At 36.3% G+C, this 23,838-nt stretch overlaps 1 pseudogene; it reads left to right on the plus strand.

Annotated features, from left to right (window-relative positions):
- Positions 1 to 17,984: 17,984 nt before the first annotated feature.
- The window catches only part of LOC124518646 (mitochondrial intermediate peptidase-like), a 90,834-nt pseudogene continuing 84,980 nt past the window's right edge, over positions 17,985 to 23,838 (plus strand).

Below are 23,838 nucleotides of genomic sequence, written 5' to 3' on the forward strand. Positions count from 1 at the left end.
TCAGCCAGGTCACGATCTCGCGGTCCGTGAGTTCGAGCCCCGCGTCAGGCTCTGGGCTGATGGCTCAGAGCCTGGAGCCTGTTTCCGATTCTGTGTCTCCCTCTCTCTCTGACCCTCTCCTGTTCATGCTCTGTCTCTCTCTGTCCCAAAAATAAATAAACGTTGAAAAAAAAAATTAAAAAAAAAAAAAAGAAAGTGGACTTGGATTAGTGGTAATGTATATTGCAAATTTAGGTCACCACTAAAAAAAGGCAAAATAATAATAATAATAATAATAATGTAAGAAAAGAGAGAAAATGTAATCATACAAAATACTCAGTTAAAATGACAAGAAAGAGGGGCGCCTGGGTGGCTCAGTCGGTTGAGCGTCTGACTTCGGCTCAGGTCACGATCTCGCAGTCTGTGGGTTCAAGCCCTGCGTCAGATTCTGTGCTGACAGCTCAGAGCCTGGAGCCTGTTTCCAATCCTGTGTCTCCCTCTCTCTCTGCCCCTCCCCCAGTCTCACTTTGTCTCACTCTGTCTCTCAAAAATAAATATTAAAAAAATATATAAATAAAATAAAATGACAAGAAAGAAGTTAAATTGTGGAAGACAAAGATGGGAACATAAAACGAGACTAACAAATAGAGAACAGTAATAAATAATGGTAGATATTGATCTCAATATGCCAATAATCACTTTGAATACCAATCATTTAAGTGCACCAATTAAAATACAAAGATTGTAATGGATTTGTAGTGGATTAGAAAATAAGACTCACCTAGATGTTATGTACAAGAAACCCACTTTGTATATAATGACACATATAGATTAATAGTGAATGGAGAAAAATATGTCATACACTAATCAAAAGAAAGTAGGAGTAGCTATATTACTTCCGTAGAGAGCAGAATTCAAAGCCAGGAAGTTTACTCAAGATAGATAAGAGAGACATACAATGATAAAAGGGTCAATTCTCCAAGAAGACATAACAATGCTTTATATATATATATGTCTAATAATGGGATATGAAACTATATGATGTAAAATCTATATGAAACTATATGATATAGATTTCATATAAAATCCTATATGACACTATACGACTGCAATTGGAGATTTCAATAATGCTATATCAGATATGGACAGATCTGGCAGGCAGAAAAAACAGTTAAGGACATAGTTGAACTCACCACTACCTCCAATCAACTGGATCTAATTGCCATCTGTTGACTATATTATCCCCAAACAGCAATATCCAAATATATGGGATATTCACCAAGATATACCACATTTTGGACCATAAAACACACCTTAACAAAGAATAATTAAAAAACATGCAATGTCTGATCTCAGACACAATGGTACTAAACCAGAAATAACAGAAACGTAACTGGAAAATCCCAAAATAAATGGAGATTAAAAAACACGCTTTTAAATAACACTCATATCTAAGAAAGAATCTAAAGAGAAATTAAAAAAAAGATCCTGAACTTAATGAAAATGCAAATACAGCATACCAAAGTTTGTAGTATGTAGCATAAACAGTGCTTAAACAGATACTTATAGCATTAAACACATACATTAGAAAAGGAGAAAGATCCAAAATCAATAGTCTAATTTTGCACCTTAAGAAGCTAGAAAAAGAACAAATTTAATACCATATGATTTCACTCGTATGTGGAATTTAAGAAACATAACAGATGAGCACAGGGGAAAAAAGAGAGAGGGAAAAACCATAAAAGACTCTTAACTAGAGAGAGCACACTGAAAGTTGCTGGAGGAGAGGTGGGAAGGGGGATGGGCTAAATGGGTGATGAGTATTAAGGAAGGCACATTTTGTGATGAACACTGGGTCTTGTATATAAGGGATGAATCACTAAATCCTACACCAGAAACTAATATTACACTGTATGTTAACTTACCAGAATTTAAATTAAAACTTGGGGCATAAAAGGAAAAAAAGAAAGAGAAGAAAATAATAAGAGTAAGAACAGAAATCAATGAAATTGGAAATAGTAAATTGAAAAGGAAATCAATGAAACCACAGTTTGGTTTTTTGAAAAGATCAGCATAAATCAATAAACCTTTAGCTAGCTTAAGAAAAAAAAGAGGGCAAAAGTTACCAATATCATAAATGAATTATTAAAGATTCCATGGACATTACAAGGATTGCAAAGGAATATTATGAAAACTCTGTGCCCACAAATTTGACAAAATGATGAAATGGACCAATTAATTGGAAAACATAATTTGCTGGGGCTCCTGGGTGGCTCGGTTGGTTAAGCATCTGACTTTGGCTCCAGTCATGATCTCACAGTTCATGAGTTCAAGGCCCACATTGGGTGAGCTCGAGCTCCTCTTTGGGTGAGTCCTGCTTCTCTCTCTCTCCCTCTCTCTCTCTGCCCTTCCTGTGTGCCCTCTCTCTCTCTCAAAAAACAAAAACAAAAACAAAAACAAAAACAACAAAAACAAAAAAAAACCCCAACACATGCACAATTTGTCAAAACTCATACAAATAGAAAATCTGAGTAGACCTATGTTTATTAAAGAAATTCAAACAATGATTAACCCTTCCAAAACAAAAGGCACCAAGTTAACTGGTGAACTCCACATAACATTAAAAAATAAATTATACCAATTCTCTACAATCTTTTTCAGAGGATATAGGCAGAGGGAGTACTTCTCTACTCAGTGTATGAGATGAATATTACCCTAATATCAAAACCAAAGACATCACAAGAAAATAAACTAAAAACTAATATTGCTCTTTCACATAGATGCAAAAATTCTCAATAAAGTGTTAGCAAATTGAATCCAACAATGTAGAAGAATTATATACCACTTTTAGCTTTATTCTAGGTATGCAACATTGGTTCTACATTCAAATATCGGTTAATGTAATCAAAAAGGGAAAGGAAAAGTAACATGATCATATCAATAGATGCAGAAAAAGCATTAGAAAATCCCATACCCATTCATGATAAAAACTATCAGTAAACTAGAAAGAGAAGGAAACTTGTTCAACGTGATAAATAATCTCTATAAAGAGCTAATAATCTCTATTTAGAGCTATATCTGTGTTAGCTATAGCTAACATCATACTTAATGAGAAATTCTAAGCTTTTCAACTGAGATCAAGTACAAGACAAAGATGTCCCTTTACACTACTTTTCAACATTGTACTGGGGGTTCTAACTAATGCAATAAGAGATGAAAAGGAAGTAAAAAGCATAAAGATAGGGAATGACGACATAAAACTGTCTTTGTTTGCAGATGACATGATCATCTGTAGAAAATGTGAAAGAACTGGCCAAAAAACACCAACTCCTGGAACTAATAATCAATTATAGCAAGGTTTCCAGATACATGGTTAATACACATAAGTCAGTTGTTTTTCTATATCACTGAATATATAATTATACATACACACACATATATACACACATATACACACACATATATATATGTATATATACACATACACACATATACTTTTCTATATACTTGAATGAATAAGTGTGACTTGAAATTAAAGCATAATAACTTTGGGTTGCCTGGGTGGCTCAGTCAGTTAAGTGACTTCAGCTCAGGTCATGATCTCATGGTTCGTGAGTTGGAGCTCCGCAACGGGCTCTGCATTGACAGCTCAGAGCCTGGAGCCTGCTTTGGAATCTGTGTCTCCCTATCTCTGCCCCTCCCTCAGATGCTCTGTCTCAAAAATAAATAAACTCTTAAAAATTAAAAAAAAATAAAGCATAATAACATTTACATTTGCACCCCCAAAATGAAGTACTTAATTATCTTTGTAACAACATATAGGATATTTATGAGGAAAACTATAAAACTGTTATGAATGAAATCAAAGAATAACTAAAAATAGAGAAACATCCCATGTCTATGGATAGGAAGATTCAATATTGTCAACAAGTGAGCTCCTCCCCAGTTGATCTGTATATTCATACAATCTCAAGCAAAATCCCAGTGAGTTATTTTGAGGATATCAATGGATCAATTCTAAAGTTTATATGCAGAAGACCCAGAATAGCCAACACACTTTTGAACAGCAGTTAGAGAACTAACACTACCTGACTTCAAAACTTACTATAAAGCTGCCGTAATCAATACAGTGTGGGATTGGTGAAAGAATATACAATTATACCAGTGGAATAGAAGAAAGAGTCCACAAGTAGGCCATATAAATATAGTCAACCGATTATGTCAAGGGAGCAAGGCCAGTACAAGGAAGAAAAGATAGTCTTTTCAACAAATGGTACAGGGACAATTTAACATTCACATGAAAAATACTTAATATAGATACAGACCTTATATTTCATAAAAACTAATTCAAAATGAATCATAAACCTAATCGTAAAATACAAAACTATAAAACTCCCAAGAATACAACATAGGAGAAAATCTAGATGACCTTGGCTATGGTGATGTCTTTTTAGGTACAACACAAAAGGTATGATCCATGCAGAATCGACAAGCTGGACACAATTAAGATAAGAAACCTCAGCTCTGTTAAAGATAACGTCAAAAGAGAACAAACCACAGACTAAGAGAAAGTATTTGTAAGGACACATCCGATAAAGGAATTTTTTCTAAAATATATAACAAACTCTTACTTAAAACTCAATAGTAATAAGGTAAACAATGGACCAAGAATGGACCAAAGACATGAACAGACTCCTCACTGAAGAGTATATACAGATGGCAAATACATGTATGAAATGATGCTCCACGTTATGTGTCATCAGGAAAACAGAAATTAAAACAACAATGAGAAACCATTATACACTTATTAGAATGATGAAAGTCTAGAACATTGACAACACAAAATGCTGGGGAGGATATGGGGCAATAGGAACCCTCATTCGTTACTGGTGGAAATGGAAAATCATACAGCTACTTTGGAAGGTAGTTTGATGTTTTCTTATAAAACTAGACTACTCATACCATATGACTCTGCAATCATGTTACTTGGTATTTTTTCCAAGGAGCTGAAACCTTATGTCCATAAAAATACCTACACACAGTTGCGTATCAAAGCTTTATTCATAAATGCCAAAACTTGGAAGCAACCAAGAGGTTTTTTGGTAGGTGAAAAGATAAATGAGCTTTGGTGCATCCAGACATTAGAATATTGTCCACTGCTAAAAATAATTGAATTCACAAGCCATGGAAGGACATGGAGGAAGCTTAAGTGCATACTACTAAGTGAAAGATGGCCAATCTGAGAAAGCTACATTCCATATGTTTCCAGCTATTAAAGGCAAAACTAATGAAGACTGTAAAAACGATGACAGGTTTTCAGGCGTTGGTGGGGGTAGGAATGAATAGGTGGAGCACAGAGGATTTATAGGGCAGTGAAAAACTCTTATAATACAGTAATGGTGGATTCATGTCATTATACATTTGTCTAAACCCATAGAATGTAAAAACCAAGAGTGGATTTTAAGATAAACTACAGCCTTTGGTAATTATCATGGGCCAACATAGGTTCACCAGTTATAATAAATGCTCCAGTCTGGTGGGATGCTGACAATGGGAAAGGCTGTACATGTGTGGGGGTGAGGGCATGTGGGAAATCACTGTATCTTTCTCTCAATTTTGCTAAACTGCTACCACCCAAAAACAGTCTACAAAAAATCAATTGAAAATAGACTATCTGGATAGTCTAATAAATACATGCCAAACAGGTGTTAATGAATTCCAGCCAGAATATACTAGATACAGATAATTTTAGAAAAAGATAATTTAGTTAAGTTCCAAATAACATGCTATGTAGGTAGCATAATAATTTTTCAGGCAATGTAAGACTTTACATATTAATTTTCCCAATTTATTTGAAGAATATAGTATCACTTTAATAATAAAACATACAGAGAGCTCATTTATAGAACATAAATTGTTTTTCCCAAGGCCTTGCTCCTCTTAGCAAATTTCTGTATTTGTTTCCATCTGCACAGTATCCCATAGAATTTCTTGAAAGTTATTGTATTTTGGTTGCTCTGTGCCTTAGTTTTTAATATTCATGCTTGCTTTTCCTTATTTTTATATTTTTAGCCAATTTTAGTATTTTAGTAGGAAATAATAGTATGCCATTAGGCTTCCATTATCCATTTACAAACACTCTTGCTTGTGAAATGATCAACTGAGGGAAAACTCATAGATCATTGAGGTGATAAAGAAGATATGAAGTAATAATTTATTTCTCTCACATCTGTTTATTTCCTATTTCAATATCTGATACTGTAGTTATCCTGATTTAATGTCAAATTCTCTATTGAGAATTTTACTAACTTTTTAGATGACACGTGTTGTTATGAAGTAGTTCCTATCATAAGAATGGAAGGAAAGAGAAAAATCTATGTATGTTGAGCGCTTAGTCTTTTCATTCGCAGGTTTACCTTATTTTTTGGGGGGGTGGTGAATGTGTTGGAATGTTGGGGTTTAGATGTGAGTTATAGCCTATTAAAAATCATATATTGCTATTGAGCTATATTTTTTTCATGATGTGCTTTTTACATATATTAAGTTGAAGATCGGGCACTATGCCATGACGAAGTGCGTTTTTGGCTCTGCGTCATAGCAGGTCTAAAGAAATCTGATGAAAAGGGAAAGAAATGAATATGTTTCATCTACATCACTTGACTGCAGAGAGCCAGTTTTTTTTTAAATATCTAACTATATCATTATATTGATGTGGCAAAATTCTTACTTCTGACTTTGATCCAAGTGATGTCAGAGAAGTGATCTTGGGAACATTATCTCACCATAATGTGAAAATGTTAACATTATTTGTGACAGTATTAGTAAAGCAACTTAATGCTGTTAATGTTCTGTGTGTTGTTAAATTGTAAGAAATTTCTATTTAAAATTTAAAAAATTGACAACAAGTTATTCATTATGCAAACTAACAGTAACAATAGTGCTTCATATATATTCATGAAGAGTAACCACTCAGTGTGGCCCAATTTTCCTCTCAGTCAGCTTTTCATCCTGACATTTTGTTTTAAAATGGAGCAACATGTTTTTCTTTTAATTTTCTCTTGCATGAGCAAGTTCAAGGCAATCAGTCTATAATTATCCATTCACAAACAATAGCTAATTGATTTTTGTAAGTTTCTACTCTATCATCTACCTGCAGAGAAAATTAAGCACACATCAAGAAAATCATGTGCTCACTTTCAACGTAGTGTAGACTTCATTTTACCTTTGGATATGTTGATTCAATTTTTCCTTTGACAGTTGAATTCAAAGAGCTTGTTGGCATCTAAGTTAAGATGCTTATAAAAGAGGAAAAAAATAATGTGATATAGTCCTATAGCTTGAGGCAAAGCAAAATATGTTTGATGTAGTAAGTACTACAATGTTATAACATACATTTTTTTAAAAAACCAAAATATTGAGTGCTGATTGCTAAAGAGCGTACCTGTCAATTCTTAGTTTACACTATTTTTTTAAAAACATTTTTTAATGTTTATTTTTAAGAGAGAGAGTGCGAGTGGGGGAGAGCGAGAGGGAGACACAAAATCTGAAGCAGTCTCCAGGCTCTGAGCTGTCAGCAACACAGAGCCTGACACGGGGCTCGAACCCACGAACCGTGAGATCATGACCTGAGCCAAAGTCAGACGCTTAACCCACTGAGCCAGCCAGTGCCCCTTAGTTTACACTATTTGACAATAAAGAGGTCAGGTGAGCATTTTTCTGGAAAAAAATGACAAAGCTACCAAAACGTCCCATCAATGTCGGAGACGGTCCAAAGAATGGGAGAAATTAATTCTTGGCAAATGAAATATTATAGGGTAGCTTTGCGCTGTTGGGTGCACATAGGCTGTCCAATACAGTAGCCACATGTGGTTATTTAAACTTTAATTAAATCAAAATAAAATTTAAAAAAATTAGTCCTTCAGTTGCTATAGCCACATACCCATATGTGACTAGTGGTTATGCTACTGGCAAGCACAGAGAACATTTTCATCATCTTAGAAGTTCTACTGGACAGACCTGAGGTAGACCTACAGATGGAGATGTCCAACAGTTGGGAATGTGGATTTGAAAGTGAAGAGTGATGGGGCGCCTGGGTGGCTCAGTCGGTTGAGCCTCCGACTTCGGCTCAGGTCGTGATCTCACAGTCTGTGAGTTCAAGCCCCGCATCGGGCTCTGTGCCGACAGCTCCGAGCCTGGAGCCTGCTTCAGATTCTGTGTCTCCCTCCCTCTCTGACCCTCCCCCGTTCATGCTCTGTCTCTCTCTGTCTCAAAAATAAATAAACATAAAAAAAATTAAAAAAGGTTAGAGTGGGAGAGAGCCAAAGCATAAGAGACTCTTAAAAACTAGAACAAACTGAGGGCTGATGGGGGATGGGAGGCAGGAGAGTGTGGGTGATGGGTATTGAGGAGGGCACCTGTTGGGATGAGCACTGGGTGTTGTATGGAAACCAATTTGACAATAAATTTCATATATTAAAAAAATAAAATAAATTTTAAAAACCTTTAAAAAATTAAAAAAAAAGAAAGTGAAGAGTGGTTTTCTATATAGGATAACAAATTTTATGGTCACCCATATAAGAGTAAGAGTTGGAACCATGCAATAGGTGAGATTGCTAAGAAAGGTAAGGCACAACCATTTCAGGAGCAGGAAGGCTAGGAAAACAGAGAATGTTGACTTAGAGAGGAAGGTTCAAACTTACCAATGTCATCAAGGTGTTGAGTAACTGGACCAGGACTACTGGAGTCATCCTGAAATTACTCATTTCCCAAAATTTGTGCAATGTACGATCTCACACTGAAGAGCAGGAACATTCCTCAGAGTAGACAGATTTTAAAATCTCATCCTTTGGAGGGACTGTCACTACCTGTCCTTTTGGAAAATTTGCTTTTTTTTTTTTTTTCCTTTATAGTCTGCAGCAAGCTGAGTCCCCAAGCGTACGATGTCTTTTTCTTTCAATGCTAATGAAAGACATGAGGCAGATCTTTCTTTTGGGCAACTTTAAGGAAGTTCTATATCTCTGACAGACAGTTTTAATGAAAAATGCAAATAAGTACTTAAAATGAAATCTGTTACATAGTCTCATTTGCTATTCCCAAGGATTTATAAACTGACTTAGCATCTGTATCAGTGGATCATGTCCCACAGTTGGTCTCATGATACTTATGTGTTTCTTCCCCTCCCCTCCCCCAGGTTGTAGGACAGTCACATCTTCAGCCTTGCTCGAGGATGCCATTTTAGGAGTTCCTGTTTATGCTCTCAATAATTATTGATATTGTCAGACTTTTAAAATTACACATATCTCATTGGTGTGAAATGGGATTTTATTTTCTTTTGCATTTCCCTGAATGTTAGAAAGTTTGAGCATCTTTCCACCTGGTATTAGCCACTTAGTTTCTTTTTCTGTGAAATGGCCTGTTCCTCTAGTGAGTTATTTTTCTTTATTTTCAATAATAATGCATCTATTTATTCATTCAAATCCTTAATGTGCTCTCTTATTTATGTTTTCAACATTATTGCTTTTTTCCATTGCTTGTCTTTTAACTCTCCTTATGGTATCTTTCTGTGAATCTAAGTTTTGCATTTTAATATAATCAGATTTATTGAACTTTACTTTTATGGTTTATACATTTTGTACCTGCATACATCTTACCCACCCAAGGCTAATGACATGTTCTCTGACATTTTCTCTTAAAAGTTGTAAAACTTGCTTTCATTTATACACTTATTCTAAATTGATTTTCTATTTCCTATTGTAGGAATAATTAATTAATTAATTTTTAATTAATAATAATTAATTAAAAATAGAGGAACAGCTAATTGCTTACAACCAGTTATTGATGAGTTCCTCATTTTAGTGCTATTCTGTACAGCCACTTATGTCATGTATCAGGGCTCCATATAGGGGTGGTTCGTATGGGCGTCCTCTCTAGGTTTCATTGGTCTCTTTGTCCCCCTGTGCAAATACCATAGTATCTTAATTACTATTGCTTGACATTAGATCTTGACATTTCATGGGCAAAATATGTCTGTTCTTTCTTCAAATTTTGATCTTGCTGCTGGTCCAGGAAGTGGCTTAGATTATTTCTGAGCTGAATAAGCATTTTTATTGCATCTATCTTCACAGAATGCTGCATGGACCAGATTCTGAGTTTGCTATGCAGTCTTGACCTCGCAAAGGCCTTGGGTGTCCCTGTGTTGATCTTGTTCCTGTGCGCGGTCCACTCACCTGTGGTCATGGTGTCGAACGCCTATGGTGCTCCCACAGTATTCTTGGAAATGGAAGCATGCAGAAGACCGGTAATCGTCAGAAAGGAAGGAAGCTGTGCAGACAACCCAGATGTGTCTTCAACACGTCTCTACTGCTTCTGGTATCACTGCAGCTAGGATTTCAAAAATTTCCTATTGATATTAGGGTCAATCATTTCAGTCAAAACCATGATTCACCTTCCAGAATGAAGTGGTAATGTCAGACTCCAATACTTCAAAAACATTATGTTCCCTGGTTGAGGTTTCTTGGCCCTAGGAACCCATGTCTTAGACTGCCATAGTTCAGAATCATAAGGATCAGAAACAATGATATGAAAAATGAGTCATTTGTTACAACCATCGGGGGCACCAGCTGTATCTCCAACCCTTGATCTGTGGACTTATTTTAATGTTCTAGCAAGAGGAGGAATAGTCTATTTTATTATGGACCACCTCGTGTCTTCTAAGCCAGTTCCCAGTTTCGTAATTTGGTAGCCTCCAGCTTGTGAAGCAGGAATTCTCTTACTATGTAAGGTCTTTGCCTACAGTTGACAAAGTGCATGATACTAAGAGTGAGTCAGTCCTATGGCTCCACCTCCTCCTCCTTCCCCTTTCTCAAAAATCTAATGTGTACCTGTGTTGGGAGCAATGATGTGATCTAGAAATACTCTGATCTAGAATATGACACTTAGCTTGGACATTCCTATAGACTGAAGGTTTGTGTCCCTCCACCCGCAAATAATCATTATGAGTCCATAATTCCACCTTACATTTTGTAGCATAGTGAGCCTCTTAATAATTGCATGCTTACTTGGTAAATATTCTGTAATCTTTTGGTCTTAAAAAGGAATTTAAAAATCACTCTTTTAGTGTGCTATCCAAATACCAAAATTCCATTGTCTGGCACCTTACAGTTAGATTATAATTTTCTTATTTGTCTCTAAGGTGAACAGGCTGTGTTCATAAGCTAAATGTCAGGGGATGATGTAAAAGAAAAAAATATATATGTAAGATTTTGGGACAAGATCATAGTGGTCGAAATTCTTACCTTATTAATTTTTTTTTGGTTTTTGCAACTACAGTGTCAAAAAAGTGGTTAAGTGTGGCACAAGTTTCAAGATAACTTTTATAAACCCCATATGCTTCTATTTACACATTTAGATTATTGAATTTGTACGCAGACCCAGAGACCATCAGCCACTATTTTAAATCAAAGTAATTGCACTTCTCTAAATAGAACAGGCCACTTTTGTAGCAAAATCTATTTAATTCTGATGGTCTTAGCATACTTTAAGAAAATGAATCAAATATAATAATATTTTAAAGTAGAGAGTCACTATGTAAAATAAAATTGTAAGCCTGAAATTATTCAACATTGCACACACATGGTCTAGGTAATTCCATTATGCTCCTAATTAACATCTAGTCTTAATTTAATTGGTGTGCTTTCTTCTTGTTATAGTTCATTTGTTATTTTTAAAAATATATTTACTGGGAACACACAATATGTCAGACTGTGCTAAGCACTCATGGAAATTATAATTCAGTAAGGGAGTAAAAATAATAAATTAGGCGAGAAATGAACATATAATTGCCAGTTGTGAACAGTACTAGAATTGAAAAGCAAAAACAGCCTCTGAAGACATTGGAGAGCTTATCCTGACTACAAAATCGAAAGAGAGTAGGTTAAAAGTTGAGGAAGGTGGAAGACAGAGCGATCAGAGACCTCTAAGCCAGGCAGTTTCTGGAATTTTACCCTGTTTGGAAGTCAGGGAAGGGTTTGAAGGTTGAGGCAATACTACATTGGTGGAATCTGAGGTCACTGGAAACAACAAAAGCAACAACTAAACCCGAATCCAGCTCACCTACTTATGAGATTGATTAAACCCAGAGTAATGTTGTGCTGAGACAGGAGGACGTGTGTTTATAAGATACAAGAATATATTATGTGCCTGTAAGGTATGGCCCAGATAAGTGGTGACTATCAAAAAAGGATGGTAAAGGGGCGCCTGGGTGGCTCAGTCAGTTATGCGTCCGACTTCGGCTCAGGTCATGATCTCGCGGTCCGTGAGTTTGAGCCCTGCGTCTGGCTCTGTGCTGACAGCTCAGAGCCTGGAGCCTGCTTCAGATTCTGTATCTCCCTCTGTCTCTGCCCCTCCCCCCGCTCATGCTCTCTCTCTTGTCAAAAATAAATAAAACATTAAAAAATTAAAAAAAAAATAAAAAGGATGGTAAAAAAACCATGAGTAATGCTTTCAAGGTTCTGGAGGGAAAGTTAGGAAATATACAAAAATAAAATAAAGAAGTTAACTTATAAGCAAGCAGGGGAGGTAAAATGAAATAAAAGAAATAGTCAGAAATAGTCAAAATAGTCCACAGAAAAGGACATAAAGAGAGAAAATCAAAGAACACATGGGAGAAATAGAAAGATGAATTTAACCATATGCATCATTGCATTAAGCTAGGCTAAACAAAATGATCTAAATACTCCCACTAAAAAAGTAGAAGCTGTTACATTGAATTAAAAAACAAGACCAAATTACATGCCGTCTATGAGAAACTCCCATTAAATATAAAAACATAGGTAAGTTAAAGGTAAAGATTAGGTAGACAAATACTTAACAAAAGAAAGTTGGGGTAGGTATGCTAATTTCCAATAATGAAGACTCCAGAGCCAAGAGTCAACTCAGTGGGGAGACAAGACAACCCTAAATGATTTTGAATCTAACAACACAGCTTCAAGATTCTAGCAAAACCTGCAGGGCACCTGGGTAGTTCAGTTGGTAAAAGCATTTGAGTCTTGATCTCAGCTCAGATCTTGATCTCATGGGTCCTAAGTTCAAATCCTGCATTGTGCTCCATGCTGGGCATGAAGCCTCATTAAAAAAAAACAAACCTCAGCAAAACTTGATGGAACTAAAATGAGAAATAAAACAAGAAGTTCAGGGTGCCTGGGTGGCTCAGTCGGTTAAGTGTCCGACTTTGGCTCAGGTCATGATATCATGGCTTGTGAGTTTGAGCCCCATGTCAGGCTCTGTGCTGATAGCTCAGAGCCTGAAGTCTGCTTCAAATAATACGTTTCCCTCTCTTTCTGCCCCTTCTCCACTTGTGGTCTCTCTCTCTCTCACAAAAATAAACATTAAAAAATTAAAAAAGAATCCAACCTATGGTTGAAGACTTCACCATTCTCTCAGTAATTGATGGAACAAGTGAAGAAGAAATCAACAAGGTTATAGAGAACGAAAATAACACTAGCTGTCAATTTGGCCTGCATGAAATTCATAATCTATTTGTAAAAGGTAGAATCAATCTTTTTTTTTGTCTTAGAGTATTAACTTCAATTTAGAGGATTATTTTTCTGATTATGAAATTAGCATGTTAATTGTAGAAAATCAGGAAAATACAAGGAATATATAAAGAAAAACATTATAAAAAAAAGCCCTTAATTTCTTTTCTAGACATAACTATTACTTTTGTTTTGGTATAAATACTGTTAAAGGAAAAAATAATCAGTGACGTTTGTTAAAGATGGTTAAGGCAAACTTTATTTGGGACAGTTAGGATAGATGTAGGTCCCACTAGAATGGATTTCACAGTGCAGGACAGATACTGGGCTCAACACCTAAAAAGCATGAGTATGTGGGAATTAATGGCCAAGGATCAGGGTGGGGGCAGTGAATGAAAATTACTAAGAGGAAATATCAGGTGTAAAAGGCATTCTGGCTAAGTCAACCTCGCTGGATTCTTTGCAGGCCACAGGCAAGGGTGATCAGACATCACCTACAGGTGGTGGAGGATGAAAAATCTGATCAGATTTCTAGAGTGATCAGATACTGAGTTCTGATTAAACTGACTTCGCAGGATTCTTGCTAAAACTGGATTTTCAGCTGTGCACACATGGGTCTAGGAGAAAATTTAGGCCTGACTAAAGTTTGATGAAGCAAACACTCTTTGTTAGTATATTTAGATGAAATATTAATAAGTACACACTTGGCTATTATCAATACAGAATTAAAATTACATATAGCATAGTCTTATAGTTTGCTCTCTCTACTCATTGTTTGCACCATCCAAATATATGGTTGCATTTATTCTATGTAAACAACATAGTTTATTTTGCCATCATTCTATATTCGGGCATTTAGGTAAGTTTCCTTTTCGTGCACAAAAATCTCATCAACTCATTTAATTTTAATAATGGAAACTTTAAACAGAATATAATGTGATTATATATAGTGTCAAAGCCTTAGAAAGAGATGCTTGAGTAAAAAGGTAGGGAGACTTAAAACACATTTGCAATACAGTGTCAAATTGTTTTTCATAAAATCTGTTTTGTGTATAATGAATGATACTATCAGTTTGGGAAAGCCTGTTTCCTGAACTTTAATACTTTTTAAATTACACTGTTTTGAAAGTTATTTTCAGGTAGTTGTACATTCACACGCAGTTGTATGATACAAGATGGAGAAATCCCATAGACAGACAAGTTACCCAGTATGACCTAATGGTAACACTGTATCCATCTAATGGAAAAGGTCTTTACCAGAATATTGCACTCAGATAGCCAAGGTACAGAGCATTGCATCACCACAAGGTGAGCTCATTATTATTACATTCCCTTCCATAGTTACAGCTCACCTCTCTTCCACCTCTACTTTTTATCCCCTGGCAACCAGTAATCTGTCATGCATTTCTAAAATTTTGGCATTTCAAGGCTATTATCATACACTACATAATTCTTCCGGTTTGGATTTTGTTTCCACTCATCAGAATTCTCTGGAGAGTAATCCATATTGTGTATATTAATAGCCTCTTATATTTTATATATAAAATGATATAACTTTATATAACTATGTAACTCTATATAACTCTATACCACTATCTATATCTATATCATCTATATCTGTATTTATATCTATATCATCTATATCATCAACTATATATATAGGATATCTATATCTATCTATACTATCTATATCTATACCTGTATCTGTATCTGTATCTATATCCAACTATATATTGAGAGAGAGGCTCATGCAGTTGTGGAGGCTGACAAGTCTCACAGTCTGCCATCTGTGGTTGGCAAGTTGAGGAACCAGGAACACCCGTGGTGTAGTTCAGTGTGAGTCCTGAGTCTGGAGGCTGGAGAAGCAGGAACTCTTGTCTCAGGGCAGGAGAGGGTGGAAGTCTCAGATCAAGAAGAGTGAGAGAATGCCCTCATCTTTTTGCTTTGTACAGATCCTCAAGGAGTTGGATGATGCCCACCCACACTGAATCAGTCGACTGATTCAAATGCTTGTGTCTTCCTGAAACACCTTCCCAGATGCGCCCAGAAATATTGTTTTACCAACTATGTGGGCATTCCTTAGCCTAGTGAAATTGGCACATAAAATTAACCATCACAGGGGCGCCTGGGTGGCTCAGTCGGTGAAGCGTCCGACTTCGGCTCAGGTCATGATCTCGCGGTCCGTGAGTTCGAGCCCCGCGTCGGGCTCTGTGCTGACAGCTCAGAGCCTGGAGCCTGTTTCAGATTCTGTGTCTCCCTCTCTCTCTGACCCTCCCCCATTCATGCTCTGTCTCAAAAAATAAATAAACGTTAAAAAACAATTTTTTTAAATAAAAAAAAAATTAACCATCACAGTCTTACCATTGTAATTTTGGTATCATTAGTTTTAGGAGGTTTTTCTTTTTTAATACATTCCTTAGATTTTTTATACATAGCTAATTATGTCTCCTCCCAAAAGTACAGTTTTGTTTCTTCTTTTCTGGTATGCATGCCTTTTGTTTGTTTCTTTCTTTTTTTGGTCTTGCCTTATTTCATTGGCTACATCTTCCAGTGTTAGGTTGGATACAGTGCTGAGAGCAGACATCCTTACCTTGTGCTAGATCCTAGACAGAAAGTACTCCAACTTCCATCATTAAATAGAATGTGGGCTACAGGGTTTTCACAGATTCTATTTATCCTTTCTTTTTTTAAAAAAATATTTATTTATTTTGAGAGAGAGAATGAGCATGAGTAGGAGAGGGGTAGAGAGCAAGGGAGAGAGAGAGTAGATTCTATTTTTCTAATTGAAGAAGTCCCCTCTATTCCTTTTTATCTGGGAGTTTTTATCACGAATGACTATTAAATTTTGTCAAATGCTTTTACTCCACCAATTGGTATGAACCTGTTTTCTCTAATTTAGACAGACTGTTAACAATGGTGGATCTCATTGTTTGATTAACAAATATTGATCAAGCATTGATTCTCTGAAATGAATCCAACTTATTCGGGTTTATGATTCTTTTTTTATATTTCCATATTCCATTTGATAATACTTTGTTAAAGATTTGCATCTGTTATCACAAGGGGTATTTTTGTAGTTTTCTTTTCCCTTCCCTTCCCTCTCCTCCCCTCCCTTCTCCTCTCCCCTACTCTTTCTTTCTTTCTTTCTTTCTTTCTTTCTTTCTTTCCCTCTCTCTCTCGTATTGCCTTTGAGTTTGGAATCGATGTAGCACTAGCTTTATAAAATGAATTGGAAAGTACTCCTTCCTTTATCCTCTTCTGAAAGGGATTGTGTAGAATTGGTGTTCATTCTTCTTTAATGGCTAGGTAGAACTTCAGTCAAACTATCTGGGCCTGCAGATTACTGTTTTTTTTGAAGAGCTCTTAAGCTATGAATTCATTTTTCTGAATAGTCATAGGGCTATGCAAATGATCTATTTCATATTTGGTGAGTTGTGGTAGGTTATGTTTTTTAAGGAATTGGTCCATTTTATGTAAATTGTAGAATATATGTGTGTACAGTTGTTCTCAGCATAATCTTGTCATCCTTTGGGTGTTTGCAGGATCTATGGTGACATCCTGTTTCACTGCTGATATTGGTAATTTGTTTCTTTACTCCTTATTTCTTTGTCAGTAGTGCTAGAAGTCTGACAATTTTATCATTACTTTCAAAGAACCAGAAACACATTCTTTGAAACTACACATAGAAAATTCGTGAATAGACCATATTCTGAATCAGAACAAAAATCTCAATCACTTTAAAATCCAACAAAGTGTGACAGGGTGCCTGGGTGTCACAGTTGGTTAAGTGGTCAACTTCAGTTCAGGTCATGATCTTGTGGTTTGTGGGTTCGAGCCCCACGTCAGGCTCTGTGCTGACAGCTCTGAGCCTGGAGTCTGTTTCAGATTCTGTGTCTCCCTCTCTACCCTTCCCTTGCTCATGCTCTGTTTCTCTCTGTCTCTCAGAAAATAAATCAAAATGTTAAACAAAAGTTTAATCCAGCAAAGTGTGTTTTCTGATCACAACAGGATCAATAACATATTTAGAAAATACCAACATATTTGGAAATTAAATAGCGTGCCTTAAAATAACCAAGGGGTCAGAGAAGAAAAGTGCAGAGAAATTAAAAGAAATTCTGACATGAATGAAAACTGAAAACTGAGTGTTGTGGAGTGTAGCTACAGAAGTGCTCAGATGGAAATTTAAAGGGATGTTCATCTTAGAATAGAAGAAAGGTCTCAACCTGACTTCAAGGTTTGCTAACTTCAAGAAGTTACCAAAGCATAGCCGATTTAAACCAAAGCTAGCAGGAAGAAGAAAATAAAGAGCAGGGGAGCCTGGGTGGCTCAGTCGGTGGAGATTGTGACTCTTGATTTGAGCTCCTCACTGAGTGTGGAGGGGCATTCTCTCTCCCCCTTTATCTCTGCCCATCCTCCTGCCTCGCATGTGCCCTCTCTCTTCCTCTAAACAAACAAATAAACATTGAAAAACACATGGAAAGCAAAAGTCAAGGGAATCCAGGCAGGAGCTGCAGCGCTGAGGCCGGAGGCCTTGCAGCTGGGGAAGGGTCTGTTCTAGACACTGCTGAGCTACCGAAGGCTTGGGAGCCTCAGCCAGGATCCCAGCCACCCGAGTATTCCCTGTCGGGCACGGTCTTCAATGTCAAGCCTCAGGGCGACTGGCTGCACTTGTTCACCGAGCACCCAGAGGTCCATTTGGAGTTCCTGAGCTCAGTACCTCAGAAGAATTTCAAATTGCACAGGAAAAATCCCTCAGAAAGGATTGCTGGCCGAGCTTGCATATCCTACATTGCCGGGGTCCCACACCACTCTCCGCGGATGCACTTCAGGATGCCTCAGGCAGAGGGGCTGATTTTGTGAAAATTGCTCATTCAAAGCAGATAAACCTTGAAGATGTATTGGCACCACAATCGAAAAGTTAATAAATCAAAGTTTGTGAAAATTACTCACTGATTAAAAAGCTTATGGATTCCTTTAATCCAGAAACCAAGTGAGCAGTTGAACTGTTTATGTTTGACTTTGAAACCAATGAAATCCATCTAGACAAAGAAAAGCATCGAAGAGCAGATCTTGTTAAAATCTTTTGAGTAAAGCATTTTTTAATGGGGAACAATTTTTCCAAGACTGATAAGGAATTCTTTCCTTTATTGTATATATTTTAAGAGAGACAGAGAGAGTGTGTGTGGGTGTGTGTGCGTGTGGGCATGAATGTGTGCAACTGGAGAGAGGGGCAGAAGGGGGAGAGAGAGAGAGAGAGGGCGCAAGGGAGGGTCTGAGACAGAGGAGACAGAGAATCTTAAGCAGGCCCCATGCTCTGCTTGGGCTTGATCTCACGCCTCTGGGATCATGACCTGAGCCAAAATCAAGGGTTAGGCATTTGACCAGCTGAGCCACCCAGGTGCCCTTGATAATCATACCTTATCAGAACACATTTGCCATAACTTTTTACTTGATTGAGGTCCTGTAATAGTTGATAGTCTACATGCAGAAGCACCACGTGCAGGAAGCTGCTTAGACAATTTTTTCTTTGTCCCAATGCCGGCTAATTGAAATGTTCAGAAAAGTTACTCAGCAGCAAAGAACTTAAGACAAATTTAGCGGGATATTTTATATTCCTCACAGGGCACCCCAAAGAACAGTACCTAAAAATCAGACTGGCATGCAATTCCTTGAGAAACTATCTCACAAATTTTCTGATAGAACTATAAAAAGATTTTTAGGTGACATGAGGAATAAAAACGAAACGAAATCTTCGAAATTCTGAATGCATGCCTTGGGACCCCCTAGTACCGTGGTATGATTCATGCGGAGAGGTAATGTTGAGCCCAGTTTATACTGACCGTGTTTCTCCTTTAAAACGTGGATGGAGGAAGGTCTGAATATTTTATTTAACTAATTGTTAAGGATGTCTGCAGCGCCGCCTGTGAAATGAGATGTGGTGTCAAAACGTTAGAAGAGTGGCTGAGGTTCACGAATCCAAAGTATTGCTAGGGTGCATTTCCTGCAAAGAGACAAACCACGTTAAGATTGTCATTTTACAATCTGTGGAGGCAGATCGAAAGAAGATGGAGATTGTTAACTCCAGCTGCAGTTCTTAAGCTGAATCTTTCCCGTTCCTCAAGGAGTTCACTGACTTTATTAACTCCTGGAATGATAGAAAATCTCCCCCAGGAAATGGGACATACCAGATCTTCTATGCTGGAATATACTCAGTATCCAATATTGCAGTGAGACCGATGTCCTACTGATTTTGCTGAGGTTCTTTCTGTGCTGGTGATTTTTCAAGTGACGATAAAGTGGTTACCCAATTTGCCAGACATTCTCAAACTGGGCAGCCACTGCCCCAAAATATGGTGTCTCATCTTTGTGAGTTTAAAAAGGTTTGTGATGCAGCCAATATGCCAGTTCAGGTATTTTATGCCACTCTGGCTCCAGTCTTTCATGAGGCCGACCCCAGACATCCTCAGGGAAACAAGAATAAAGCTTATCTCACACATTGCACATAGTGCCTGGAAGCTGTGATTCAATCGCTTTGTGCATGGTGATTAACTCTTACTCTTACCAGATGTCCAGGGTACCAGCCCCCATGGTTCAGAAGGAATGTTTTCTTTCAACAGACTACAGGTGAGTGCTATTACAGGAAGATGCTGGCACATAGTAGTAACAAAGAGCCCAAACTCATGATTCCACGAACTCAAAAGGGCTCTGTTGTTAAGTATGTTTGAGAACTGCCACGTAAGCTTTGAAGGTTCACTCTGCGCATGTTGCATATGTAACTCAGTATATCCCCAAAATACTTGACTGTAGGACCCACCTGTCTTTTTTGGAATACCTATCGATGACATTTTTCAGAACTCTAGGACACAAATGCAAAAATCATTCATATAGAAATAACAGGCTTACAGATAAGAGGTTCAATATTAATGTGATTGCAGAATGCAATTGTTCATCAACCTTAAAAGCCAGAGACATTGAAAGGCTGGTAAAGGCTGAGATCTAAAATGGCATTCCCATATATATATAAGGGCTCAGGAAACATCTCAATTTTGTACTCTTCTTTAAAAATTATTTAAAGAATATGTAATTACAATCAAGAGTCAAAGCAAAGGAAATCTCTAAGGAACTACTAAGCATGTAGAGAAGACACAGTCTCTTTTTGCAATATCTGGATAAATCATAATAGCAAATGATTTAATTATGAAAAAAATTTCCTACTGATGGGAATAAACAAGTACACAAACGATTCCTCTGGGGAAAGATATTTCTCTCATGAAGTTATGGTTAATCCCCACCTTCCAAAAATCCAACTTGGAGTACTTTTGATTATGGAAACACTAAAAAATAATCTGAAAAATAATTGGAGGAAAATGAATACAATGTTAATGTAGCTTTCAAGAAAGTCAAGGGAATAAAGAACAGGTAAATCAATGAAACCAAAACTTGGTTCTTTGAAACGATCAATATAATTGATAAAGCTTTAGCCAGACTGATAGAAAAACACCAGACACAAAGTATAACATAAAGAACAAAGAAGGGAAAGGCAAACCTCACTACAGATCCCATGCACATTACATGTATAATAAAAAATAGGCAAAACTTTATGCCAATAAAATTGACAACTTATATAGATAAGTTTCTAAAGGTACCTAAGCTAACAAAGTATTCACAAATACCAGTCTTGAAGAAATAAGTTCTCTGAACTGATGCCTACATCCTAGTTCTATCTCCACAAAGAAAATTCTAGGGTCAGATTCAGATGGCTTTATTGGCAGTCACCAATACTTAAGGAAGAAATAATAGCAATTCTATACAATCTAAGGAGAAATTTGAGGAACAGGGAAACTTCTCATCTCATTTTATGGGGCCAGCATTATCTCAGTACTCAAACCAGACGAAGATATCAAAAGGAAAGGAACCTACAAACCAATATCAACTAGGCAGTCTTCTCAAAAATTTTTAAATTATCACCCAGTGGAGTTTTTCTGGAAATCAATATTTTAATATTTGAAAATCAATCAATGCAACTCACTATATATATATGTATATATATATGTATGTATATATATATGTATATATATGTGTGTATATATATATGTATATATATGTGTATATATATGTATATATATATGTGTGTATATATATTTACACACACACAAAACTTATTAAAATGTATATGTAAATGCAAAGGACTTTGGTCAAAATATTTTTCAAAAATTATATAATTAGTATATACTTAATGTGTTTAATTATATAAATAATGCAAAGCTATAATCAAAATTCCTTCTGGGGAAAGGGTAGCTATATAGGTCAGTAACAGAATAAATAGTCCTGGTGTAAACTTCATATCAATATGGTCCATTTGTTGTTATAAAGAGGTGAATCAGGGGTGCCTGGATGGCTCAGTGGGTTGAGCATCTGACTCTTGATTTCAGCTCAGGTCATGATCTCACCATTATGAGATGGAGCCCCAGGTCATGCTCCACATTGAGTGTGGAGCCTGCTTATGATTCTCTCTCCCTCTCTCTCTGCCTCTCTTCCCCGCTTGCACACTCTCTCTCCCTAAAAAAACTTAAAAAAATTAAAAAAAAATAAAGAGGTGAATCAATTGAGCCAGGATGAATCTTTTCAACAATTGCTAGACTCACTGGAGGTCTATATGCTAATAACAATAGTAATAATAATAATAATAATAATAATTACATATACTATTACATATACTGTGTAAAAATTAACTTGAAATGGACAATAAACGTAAGTGAAAGATTTAAAACTACAATTCTTATGGAAGAACGCATAAAAGTATTTTTCTGGGATCTTGGCATTAACAAGTATGTCTTAATTAGGACACACACACAAATCATAAAAGAAAAAACGATAAATTGGGCTTGATAATCAAAATTAAATGATTCTGTTTTTTGAAAGATGCTATCAAGAAAATGAATAGGCAGGCCACCTACGGGGAGAAAATATTTGCAAACATGTATTTTATAATATACTTATGTCCAAAATATATAAAGAACCCTTGTAACTCAAAAATAAGAGACAAACAACCCATTTAAAAAATGAGGAAAGGATTTGACCAGATGTTTCACTAAGGCAGAAAATGGCCAATAAGCATAAGAAAATATTTTAACATTATTAGTCATCAGGAAAATGCAAATTAAAATCACAAAATTATGATAATACATAGTAGAATGGCAAAAATTAGAAAGACTAACAAGACCATATCCTGGCAAGATTGTGGAGCAATGGGGTACTGCATAAATTATTAGTGGGAGTGCAAAACTGCATAGCTGCTTTGTAAAATTTGCCAGCAATTTCTTAGGAAGGTAGACGTGCACTTACCGTACTCTCTAAAAACGTCATTCCTGGGTGTAAGATGAGATACTACTTGAAATAAAAAAAATGAACGAACTACTGATAAATGCATCAGAATGAATGAATCTCAAATGCCTAACGCAAAATGCAAGAAACCAAAAGCAAAATGCTACCTTATGTATTATTCCATGTCTATACATTTCTGGAATAGTCAAAATTATAACAATAGAAAATGAATTAGTGGTTACCGACAGCTGGTTTTTGGAGGACATTGATTGCCAAGTGCCATGAGAGAATTTAAGGTGCTTAGTAAATATTCTGGTTGTTTTGGTAGCTCCCTGACTATGTATTTGTCCACATTCATGGAACTGTATGCTTTAAAAGAGTGAATTTTATTGTGTGGAAATTTAACCTCGATATAACTCACTTAAAAACTTGTCCTTTTATTCAATGGGCTGATCTACTTACAAAAGTAGCCACTAAAAATAGATTGCATTGTTGTTACTGTTACTTTGAGTTTATTTGGTCGGTGAGGGTTTGGTGAGTTTGAGGATAGGGGTCAAAGAACAGAAACATGGGTAAAAACCGTGGGAACCAGGTTGAATAACTCTTGTTTTGGGAGCTTTTAATTAAAATTATAGGCCAAGAGTCTCTAATAGATTGTAACCCTCATTAACAGAACTAGTTTTTTCTTTGGATTGTTTTTAGCTTTGGTTTTGGGGAGCCCTTTTTTGTATTCTTATGGACTAATAGGGTATTTGGTGCTTAATAAATGTTTATTAAATGAGTGAAGAAATGCATTTAAGAATTAGGATGACAAATTAATCAGGACAGTTAGAAATGGAGGTGTCAAAAGACAGAGTCTACAAGAAAAGCATTCATTTGGATATGTTAGTGACTTCGTTTTAGTAATTTTCAATTGCTGGGATTGAGAGGGATGGCAATTCCATCTTTTATAGCACACATTTTGCAAATATCTGAGGGCATTTTAGGTTGTAAAGATGATTAA

This window comes from Lynx rufus, unplaced genomic scaffold, assembly GCF_022079265.1.
Source record: "Lynx rufus isolate CCGP_SWC_20201006 ecotype Redwood Valley unplaced genomic scaffold, mLynRuf1.p SCAF_25, whole genome shotgun sequence".
NCBI classification, from domain to species: Eukaryota; Metazoa; Chordata; class Mammalia; order Carnivora; family Felidae; genus Lynx; species Lynx rufus.